Source organism: Equus caballus, chromosome 4 (genome assembly GCF_041296265.1).
Source record: "Equus caballus isolate H_3958 breed thoroughbred chromosome 4, TB-T2T, whole genome shotgun sequence".
Taxonomy (NCBI): Eukaryota; Metazoa; Chordata; class Mammalia; order Perissodactyla; family Equidae; genus Equus; species Equus caballus.
Window position 1 is genome coordinate 353345 of NC_091687.1, and position 11295 is coordinate 364639.

Genomic DNA, 11295 nt, shown 5'->3' on the forward strand with positions numbered 1-11295 from the left:
TGCACATTTGGGAAGCTGTAACTAATTCATTCTAGCTGGGTCATTGAGACCAAGCCAGTCTTAACAGGGCACCAATCATGGAGAGTTTCACATTTACCTTACAGAGAACAGGGAGCTAGGAAATGACATGTGAAACTGGTGCTCTAGAAAGATCCTTCTGGAAAGATGACTGTGATTCTGGAGGTGATCAGACCAACAGGAGGACATTATGAAGTTCAGGGGAAGGGTTATGCCCCAAAGTATTGGCAGAATATGTGGAGACAAAAATGTCTGATTCCAGAGATAAGATTAATAGGATTTAGTTACCAATTACATGGTGGGAGGCGGGTAGTTAAGACCAAGCTCAAGAACTATTCAGTTCTCTTTATTTTATATGCTTCTACATTAAAAATGTACAATAAGATTTAAAAACAAAATTCTCCCATGTAGAACTGACAAAATACTGATTTAATTAAGCGAAATAGTTTCAAAGATGGCAAAGGATAAATGCATTTAAAGTTCATGGCATAAATAAGTCACACATTTCTAAAATTTACCACATATGGATATAATTTTAAAATATTCTTCTAAAACTCTTGACTGACTCTATGTTGAGCATCCTAACTTTCTGTCTTAGATCAGAAATACCTTACTTATTCTCCCCCTAAAAAAAAATGCCGTCCACTTTATAAAAGAACACAACTTAAAAAAATATGCATTCTAGTTAAAATTTTGGATGTCATTTTTTCAATGTTGATTGACATTAATAACAATTCTTTCTCCAGAAAACACTGAAAGAAATCTAATCCCATTTTCCTTGTGGTTGTTGTCTTTCCATTTTGGCAGAAATTATTTGATGAGAAAGACAAGTTATATCATGCTCACTAGGGGACCCTCAGGCCCTTAGAGAGTCTGGTCCCCTTTGGGAACAGGCTCACACTTGCAACTCAGCAGGCGCTGGCAGAGATGAGGCAGTAATCTACGTGTTTGTCACAGAGATTTCTCTGTGAGACGCAAAGCGATCTGCTCAAGTGTCAGACTTATGACCTTTGACTCACCAGCAGCAAACGCCAACCAACTGGCCGAGCAGCTGAGGGTGAAGTGGGAGAATTCCCATAAATGTCTGCTCTCGAGCTTCATCCCATAGAAAATAGACTCTGGCCTTCAGAGCTGGATGAGCTGGAGCTCACTCCCTGTGAGGGACCCGTTAAGTCACGAGAACTGCCTCCTGTGAAAATCCACCTTTCCAAGTCTCAGAAATAAAAATCCTTTCATAGTCAAATAAGGCAGCCAAACAAGACCTGAGAATGGACACCTTTTTCATTCATAATCTGGCTGAATTTTCTTAAAAAGCTCAGTTACTATGTAAACATCACGGCGACTATTTAGATTACTCCAAACATATTTCCGTGTCAGACCCACTGATTCAGTCCTTTCCAGGGTTATTGAAAGTGAGTAATTTACAGGGACCACAGGCTTCGTCAACAACTGCAGTTTTTACTGACTTCACTCCCCACACCCAACTGCACATTTATGGAAGTTTCACCTATTGTTTCTTGAGACCTCATCTGCCTAAATAAGCTAGTTGAAGAAGCAAAACCTTAGACAATGGCTAAAAGCCTAGAAATAGAGGAAAAGATAATTGTATTAAATACCGGACTGTAGCTGCTTCTGTCTTTTGATCTGAAGCTTTGCCATAAAGTGAATCCTAGAGACCAAGACAACAGCTCCGTTGTTATCTCATGTGTTTATAGTTACCGTGTACAAGATTATGTGTCAGCCAGCTCTTAAACTTGCTGAGAAGCTGACCTAACAAGAGAGACCCAGTACGTCTTTATCTTTAAAAGGATTTTTAAAGCATTTTTTCTCCTGAAATAGAGGCCTAAATTGTGTAGGCTTATTGGCAACATCTGATTTTGTATGTTCCACGTTAGTTACTTTAACTTTTCCAACACAGTTTAATCCATTTCCCCACATTTAGATTAGAATGTGTCTGAATATTATGCTAATAGTCATAATACCTACATATGCTAATCTTAAAATTTACCCTCCAATATGCAAGAGAACAGCATTCGATAAAAAAAATGAAAGTTCTTATTTCCATGGCTTTGCTATTTCTTTGTGCTATAATAAGGGAAACCCTTTTTTCTAGGATAATGAAAAGGAAATTTGGAAGTCTGTAGTTGGTACATAGCTCTATAGAATACAATTTCACATTTTATAACAATATACATAGTTTACAAATTGTAAAACTGTGTAATATCACTTGGGATCTACATTTTAAACCCTGTATTCTTGATCTGTTTACATTGCGCTATTTCTAAGATCATTTCTGTTTTGCCAGTTAGCATTTAGCTTTTACAATTAGATGAATTCTCTCTTCTCTAAAAGACTTGATTCTGCCTTCAGAGGAACAGGGTTTACACAAAAACACAGATATAAAGATGCACAGAACCTATAATATTGCTTTAAAATCTGTACAATTCCCATTCTCTCTTAGGAAAACACAAAGAAGAAAGACAGACGTGGGCACTCGTGGCTTTGATGTGACAAGGAATTTGAAGCCAGGCTCTGTCCTTGGCTCCCTTGGGGGAGAATGTTTAAGTTCCTGAGCTTTGTTTCTCCATCTATAAAGGAGGAAAATAATTCTTACCTTAAAATCTCGTAAGTGTGCAAGAGCAGTGGGGAGAGTTTTATATGAATGATGATTATGTAAAGGGTCTCAGGGCACTTGGCACACAGTAAGAAGTGGGGGCTCTTCATGTGCACTGTTTTACACAAGGAACTTTTAAAGGTTAAACTCATCCAGATCTAACGTTTAGAGAGTTGGACTCACAAGGATAGTTATGTGGCTGTTTAATCTTCAAATAGGACTGCAGATCTAGAGATTAGAAAAACAGTATTACTCACAACTGCTTTTCCACAAAAGGCAAGAGGATTCACAGCCACATTTGAGGAAGAAGACTGCTCTTGTCCTCTGCCTTAGTTGTCGCATCCAAGTGCGCTTTATATGGAGAGAAACCCTCAGCTTCAAGAAGCTAGAAATTCACAGAATGTTTGGAGCTGCAGAATCACCATATTCAGAAAAGATGTGGCCACCTTGGAAAATGAGCTTTCAGTGCAGTTTTGGAAGGATAAGAACAATCTTTGGGGACCTTTTGCAATTTAAGGGGGAAAAGAAAGTCAGGAAAATAAATCTATTCCTTTAGGCGAGTTCGTAACAATGTGTGTGACTAATATGCATCAGAACTATGGAAAGACAGTTTGTTAAGCATCAGAACTAATTAGGCAACTCCACTGTCCTCTCTGAATGGTGATCTCACTTCACCAGAACAGGAGAGCATAATATCAAAATTCCTCTCATTTTTAGAAAAGAATTAGTTACTGTTTCTTACAAGAACATGGTCTCATGTCACAGACACAATACTGAGTGAGAGAAGCCACATAAAAAAGGGTATAAACTATATAGTGCCACTTACACAAAGTCAAGAAACTGGAAATCTAATCTCCTAGTGACCAAAGTCAGAAGAGTGGTCTCTTTGTGGAGAGGGATTTATCGAGTGGGAGGCCCACAGGGGCCGTCTGGGACTGGAAGTGTGACTACACAGGTGTGTACGTAAGTAAAACTTCATCGAGCATAGACTCGGGATTCATACACGTTAGTGTCATGTGTGTTATACATAAGCATTTTAAAAGTACATGTCACAGTGTTTGGAGCATATTCTAAAATGTGATGTGGTTTCTACTCATACCTGAGGACTACAGAATGATTTTTACTCCTGATTCCATTTCCTGAGACTATAAGTGTGATTATTTTCTCCATGAAATCTCAAGGAAAATAAGTGAGGAGCTGGAGAAACCTAACACATAGCACTGTGGAGATAGCAGTTTATTAATACGGCGTTTTCTCATGAAGATAGATTTTTGTACCACTTTTCCTTATCTTTCCTACAGATAATTTTTTTCTACCCAGAAGGATTCATTTATTTACTGGAACACCTTATTCTGCAGCCATGAAGAGAAGTACAAAAAGCAATGGATATTTGCACTGCCTCCTAGAACAGTGCTGTTCAGGAGAGCTGTCTGTGGTGTTGGAAATGTCCCACGTCCGGCTGTCCAGTACAATAGCCACAGGCCGCATGTGGCTGCTAGCAATGGAAATTCGATTAGTGTGACCAGGGAACTGTACTTTAAATTTTCTTTGATTTTAATTCATTAAATTTAAACAGCCACGTAAGACTAGAGGCTTACTGTTGGACAGCTCAATTCCAGAGCTTAAAAAAATGCCTCCATACATTTTCTCATGTCTTAGAACACGCCTGGGCATATTATTTCCAGTGTACAAATGTTCAAAGTAAAGCTAAGTGTGGCTTAGTGTTTCGAGCAGGATCACACAGGCCTTGAGGAATGGAACTGGGACTGTAATTTTTTATTACACGCCTCACAGCCTCCCTGGCTACCCATGGTTTCTGCCATCTACTTTGCTGTCGCCTAGTCACTCTCAGAAAAACGTGCATGGCAATCAGCAAAACTCTGTGTTTTTCCTCTCTGGATTTCCGTCGTATTGCTAATTTCTCGACATCAGGAAATGTGCTTCTGACATTCAACCTTCATGTATGTGTGACTCCCTGTGGGGATTCTAAACATGAATTCTTTCCTGAGATTAGCAGCTGGCCAGTCAGAGGTGAGTAATGCTGTAGTCATAACACTACACCCGCTAAAAATCTATTATTTAATTCAAAACTGCTCCGACTCCTCTGCCCCACCCGCACGCACCTGGCTTGTGTGTGAAGACTCTTCTGAACGCCTGTCCACGATGCCTTTCTGGATCTCCAGCAAGAATGATCTTTCTCTAATGTCTGTCCACACCTCTTTTCAAATTGTGTCTCATTCTATTTTATACGATTTTCTCTTTTATAGTATTTTTATCCTCTTTGAGATGGCATCATATTTTATGGTGGGGAGAGAATTTTGTTTGTTTCTTGTACTTCTCTTCAAAGTCCCCAGCATAGTGTATGGCACACAGGAATTCAGCAAATATTTGTGGAAATTACTCAGTAGGTTTCCATAGTGAATATTTTAGTGAAGAGGTGCATGATTAAAGAAAAATATTTATGATATACAACTTCTTAAGAGTAGCAATATGAAAGTTTAGAAAAGCCATTTTAAATTTTTACCTTAAATTTATCTCTAAGCAAATTAAAAATTCTCACCCCTTCAAGCCACACCTCCTTAATTATCTCAACTATTTCTATTCTTAGTAAAATGCTTCATTGAAAAAGTATTATTTTAGATAAAAAAAATTCTTTGGTAGTTATATCCTGCAACTTTAATTTATTTTGATTTCTACAATAATTAAAAAGACAAATTTTCCAAACTTCCTTTATTTTTCATAAAAATTATACTGTCTTGGATCTTTACTTCTTGTTAACTAATTTTACTAACTGAATGTCATTGCCTTCTGCAAGAAATTCCTGTCATCAAATACTTTTGAAATAAGATAAGTTCACGTGCCTTAAGAATGATGTTAATTCCATTTTAATTTTATCAACACTGTAAAATGAAGTGTTTTTGCTATAAACTAATAACACATTTTAATGGTAGTTGAAAACATCAGAATTTTATTACATAGGAAACAAAAAGGCAATAATTTGTCATCCCCAAACTTCAAATGCTTTAATGGCTCTTAGAGTGAATCCTGACCCTCTGCACGTGACTGGAATGACCAGAACTTCGCTCGTCTCCCATGTGGTGTCTCCTTACTCCCAGCTGAACTGTGTGACTATTGAGTTGTTCTTTGTGCGCTCAGGGCTTAGTGTGGCTGAATTCTCACCTCAGTTTAAATCTTACGTCTTCGGAAAGACTGTCCTGGACCGGCCAGTCTACAGCAGAGCCTACACTGTCCCCTGTCCTCCCCTCACTTCTTTTCTAATACAGCAAACATTTCTCTGGTTCCATTTCACTGTTTCCAGATGAGTAACAGAAATGTTGATTTCTACAGGTGTGGTCACTGGCTCCTGTGACTGAACGTCCAGAGGCAGGTGGAAACCAGCATGGAGTCAACTTATTGCTCAGTTTCTCTGAGAGTCTCTCGACCACAAAGGGATATGAGGCAGCAGCTACGGGGATCACAACCACAGCAAGAAAGAGGCCATCTTTTTCCTGTTCTCGTAGGAGTGAGGCAACCTCTTCCCTAGAGGTTTAGCACAATCTCCCCCTCGTGTTTCGGTGGCTAGAACAGTGTTTCATTGCCAACCCTGATCTAAGATCTAGGGTCAGGGGATGCAAAAGCTGCTTCAATGAAGTTTGGGTTGCTCGACTAACTGCTTGCAAAGAAATGGAATTTCTTTTCAACAATTGTGTTCATACCTCCTACTAGGGGAGACATGAGCTTTCCCAGAAGTATATGAGCTGCGTGGGGAAAGAGTAACCCGCCCAAAAATCAGAGCGCTTAGAAGCTGGTAGGCACACATAATGTGCACCACGGCCCAGTTTCACTTCTTCATGACGCTGTTGCCATCAGAGGTGATTTATTTATAGATTTTACAACTGGTTTTCCTTGTCTCCCTAAACAGAATGCAAATCCCTGAGAACAGGGATGTGACATGTGGCATATCCGTAAATATCTGTTGTCAAAATAAATAAAGGTCCCTCCACCACTCCACTTGTACTTTGTCTAGAGAAATTCCACTCATCCTTTTGGTCTCTACTTTGACACATCACTTTCTTCAGTAAAATTTTACTGACCCATCAAACTCAGTCACACAGCATCACCAAATAATTGTGTATTTAATAATCTCTGTCTACCATGAGACTATGAACTTGAAGACATTGGTCTTTCTTTCTAACCTGGTCACTGTTGTATTGCCAGTGTTGAGCATTATTTCTACAACACAACAAGTATTTTATATACATTTGCTGAATAAAGGAATAAGTGAAGGAAACAACACATATAGGTTCTGTTTGAAATTGTCCTTTCTTTCAACCAATGTTACCCTTGGGGAAGAAAAAGTATTGGAATCCTCAGTTTAGTACTTCAATATGGCAAGCCTGTTATAGGTTAAGGTGGAAAAAGCCTATAGTCACCATAAATAATATATCTAGATTAAGAAATGTATAGCAAACCCCAGAAGGATGCCAGCACTGGTGTCCACAGGAAAGCTTGCTGAAGGTTGGCTCGCCTCACCAAGTAAAATGTTGATTTTAGGATCTGGCACCATGCCTTAAAAAAACAGCTTTCAGTGCTAAGGAATGAAGTCTGCAGAGAACTGACAAAAGTGTGAGAACTTATTGATCTATGATGAGAAACAACCATGACATGAACCAGAGTAATTGAGTCCAAATCACCAGGGCATTCTTTCCCTGGGTTATGCCACGTGGGAAGCCAAACCTCAGACTTGTGCTTTAGTAGATGTAAGTTTTTAAAAAAGTCTATCTACCTATGTATATATGTATATCTGTATCTATCTATCTATCTATCTATCTATCTATATCTACCATCTATCTGCCATACTTAAGAAATATTAAAGTTTTCTACTATAAAAAACTTTGCCAATTGTATGAATATAAAAGTCAATTGACGAAGACAAATTTCAGCCAAAATTATTTGGGGAAACTTCCACTCTCCATAGAAAGAACTTTTCCAACGCAACCAGAATATTTGAATACTTAACCAAGATATTGCAAAATTCTGCTTTAATACCCTCTTGCTTTCTGTTTCATTCTTGTCCTCATAATCCTAAGCTTATATTTCACTTTACACTGTCATGTTAAACTACCATTTTTATGTCATAGCTTTAATTACCAATGAAACTTGCCTGTTCCTCTATCAGCATCCTTTTTAGAGAGAAAATTCATCACATTCAAACTTTTTGTTGAGCTTAGTCCTTTAGGGTAAGCTGACTTTCCATAAAGTGTAAATTTTATGGTTAAAACTTCTACAGAAACTTTAAAATATATTTGATTCAAGCCCAAAAGAAGGAACTGTGTAATGTTCTATTTCCTTTTACATTCTACACTTTCCTTTGTCAAGATATCTACTCAAGTTTGGAATTCCATGAAACTTTTGATGTCAACTCACATTACCAGCCACTTTTTCTTTTACTTTATTCAGCTGGCCTCCTTGTCGACTGCGGCTTCTGACAACTGTGAAAACACATTTTTGGTTTCTTTGAGTAAATTCAAAAGAGGTGGGTTAATTTTGCCTTGTAGTCTTTGGTGCTATAAGTCATCTTCAATATGTCATTGTTCTTGAAATGCATGTATTTCTTATTATTTCCATATAGGGACACGTTGTTTTCCTTTTTACATATTCTTTCCTATGTCCATTTTAATGTAATGAGAGAAACGCACTTTATTTCTAAATAAACCAATGCAGCATAATCACAGCAACATTTACTGCACAGAGGGATTATTGACATGCTTGCTTTCGGTCTTCCAAGAGTTGTGGACGTGTTTGTCATTTGAACATTTTCCTTTTCTTGTTTATATTTTACTTGAAGATAGAAGGGCATTTCTATTTTAAATAAGATAATGTCTTCTCAAATTTAACTAAAAAATCCTTAGTAAATCTTTTAGAATGAGTTTATTTTTTGAAAACTTTACAGGGGATGACATGAGTAGATTGTATGATAGTTGGTACCAGAATGTAGAAAACAGAGGATTTCCTTGCTTCCTGTCTCAGGCTTTCTAGGAGCGAATGAGGATGGTCATCTAAACTGTGACTGGATTAATCAGAACAACTTCCTTATCCGTGCTAATGAGTGGTAATCACCCGAGTAAAGAAGTCTTGTAGATTGATACCAGAACCTAGTATGTACACCCCCTGCCCCCAAGACCGAGTAGGTCCTACCTGATTATTTCTATAGACATACAATGCCCCACGTGAGAGAAACTGAGTCATTCACGCTCCTTAGGGAATATTGTTGAACACACTTATTTTTATCTGCATATGCCGCCCTGTCAGACCACCGAGGAATGAGTGAACCACTGTAACCCAGCAAAAAGGGGCTCATTCTGCTCGCCACAATCTGGTGACAATCAACTGCAAACAACCCAGTGGTTGAGAAAGGAAAGTTGATCTGATCAGCCAGCATAATGGGAAGATGGTGAACTAGCGTCCTAAAGAACCATCTTAGAAACCATACAGAACCGTGAGGCAGTTACATGGGGGAAATGGGCAGGGAAGGAGGGGATTAGGGATGTTGAGTATCGGGTGTGACAAACTTCAAGGCGCCACATTATCTCTTTCTTCTGTTGCTCGTGATGGGGACCAATGCCGGATTTTTCTCTCTGGCTGTCGTCATGTTCCTGGGAACTCAGAGAACAAAGCTGTCTTATCACAGCTGGGAGATATACGTAAGCAAGAATCATAGAACTAGCAGATCGAGTATTTTGTAAAAGCGAGAGGTGCTTAATCATCTAGGCGACGTGCAGGCTAGGATGTATCCACAGAGACTAGTGAGTCAGGGCCATAGCTGGTTACAATACTGCTTCCTTTCCCTGAGATGACCTCCCTGGTGTCAACTCAAGATCTAGCTGTTACACCACTGCAGCTCCTGCTGCGGCCACATGGACACCACCGCTGCTAAGACTCCACTTCTTTCCCCTGCACCCCATTAGTCTTAGACTTCCTTGCACTGTTGTCATCGTCCTTACCAAAAGTGGAATGAAGGATAATCTTAAAATATTGCACATCTCTATAGCTATCAAAGATGGGGGAAGAGCAGCAGGAGGAGGATAAAAGGAAGAAAATAAAGAAAAGCTAAATGTAACTTGTAACCCAACGAAACAAGTCTGTGAGTACAAATCGAGATCACAATGACATTATTCCCCAAGCTTCGCCAGTGTGCCCCTGTAGATGGATGCCGTCGTTATGCCCCTCCCAAGTCTCGCTGTGTGTCGTGTGCTCTCATCCACCGTGCTGAGTTCCAAAACACATCACCACTGCCATGATGTCCATACCTCCCGGAAGGGTGATGCCGCGCCTAGACTCTACTCTGCTGGTGCCCCAAAGCTGCAAATGTCTCGAGGAGACAGTGACCAAACATTGTGTTTTTAGTTTTCTAAGCTGGCAACATGTTCTAGACTCCTCAGATTGGCCACTAGACACAGCTACATACACGATACCGCGGAACTTGTATTGAAAGCCCCCACTTTCAGTTGCCTTAGAATTGGATGGATACCTACCAACCCCAGCTGTGCTCGGAGCAGGCAGGTCAGTTTACTCAGCATCTCCTCCAACGCTGGGGCGTTTATGTATGTGTCTCAGTTGGATCCTTCTACTTAATGATGAAGAACGCCGCATTCGTGTCTATGAGAATCACACTATTTTCTGCTAGAGCCTGAGTGATGTGAAGTCCTGATGGCTGGTTATTGTCGCACAACTTCTGGCCTGAGATAGATAGCCATTTTTGCTTCAGGGCCTCCATTACTAAGTGGAATCCAGCTATTGGCAACCACCACCCCCTCAAGACCCTTTGTGTGTTTGGCAAAAGGTGTGTTCTGTCAGACGGTTGCCTGCCACGTCTGCTTCTCTATTCTTCTCTGATTTCCCTAAGAAACACCACACACGTGGCAGCCAGGTTAGTACTGAGACGTCTTGATGACTGTCACTCTCTGTGGAAAGCAATAAAAGATGTGGAAATCCAAGATTTCCTCAGCTTAGATCCAATCCCACACTGTGAACCCTGGCTTGTTTGTGGTCTGGTTCAATGAGAGAGAGAAATAGAAAGTCCTGTTTGGCTCCACATTCAAGCCACATTCTCCAATTCAGCTTTACCCCTGCCAAAGTTTGTGTGTTGATTCTTACCTCACTCCTGTATCAATTTCTAAATTGGTTTAAAGTTGAAATGGTAGAAATGGGAGAAATAAGTTTCTCCAATCTGTAACCATTCTTTCTGAGAGATTGTTGCTTGTTCCACTCTCCATTTTCTCTCCCTCCTCCATGACACCTCCATCCCATTCCTACTCATGGTCTAAGCAGAGCAGTTTAAAGCTCTTTTTTTGTTTTATCCCAAACCATGCTATTACAGTCTCAGTTTTCATCCTAGATGGTTTATCAGTGTATTTTGCTAAACAAAGAAAAGCTCTCTAAAAGAAACGTTGAATTCACTGTGAATATTTTCTCTTTTCACTGTTAATGGATCTTAGTCTTGCCTTTACTCATCAGCTCAGGGCATAACCTGTAAGTATTGATGCTTCATTCCTTGATAGCTATGAAACAATAAGTAATTATTCTATACAATCAGCAGAATGTTCTCTGAGCTGTGTAATGCTTCAGCTTTTCCTTCCCTACCTGAGAGGTCTGTGTGTACA

At 39.6% G+C, this 11295-nt stretch overlaps 1 long non-coding RNA gene across 1 annotated transcript; it reads left to right on the forward strand.

The window, feature by feature from the left end:
- The first annotated feature begins 4352 nt into the window (after nucleotides 1–4352).
- On the forward strand, nucleotides 4353–6930 carry LOC138923938 (uncharacterized). The gene is made up of 2 exons (XR_011438318.1): nucleotides 4353–4663; nucleotides 5981–6930. It is a non-coding gene; the product is annotated as an uncharacterized lncRNA (long non-coding RNA).
- The last annotated feature ends 4365 nt before the right edge of the window (nucleotides 6931–11295 follow it).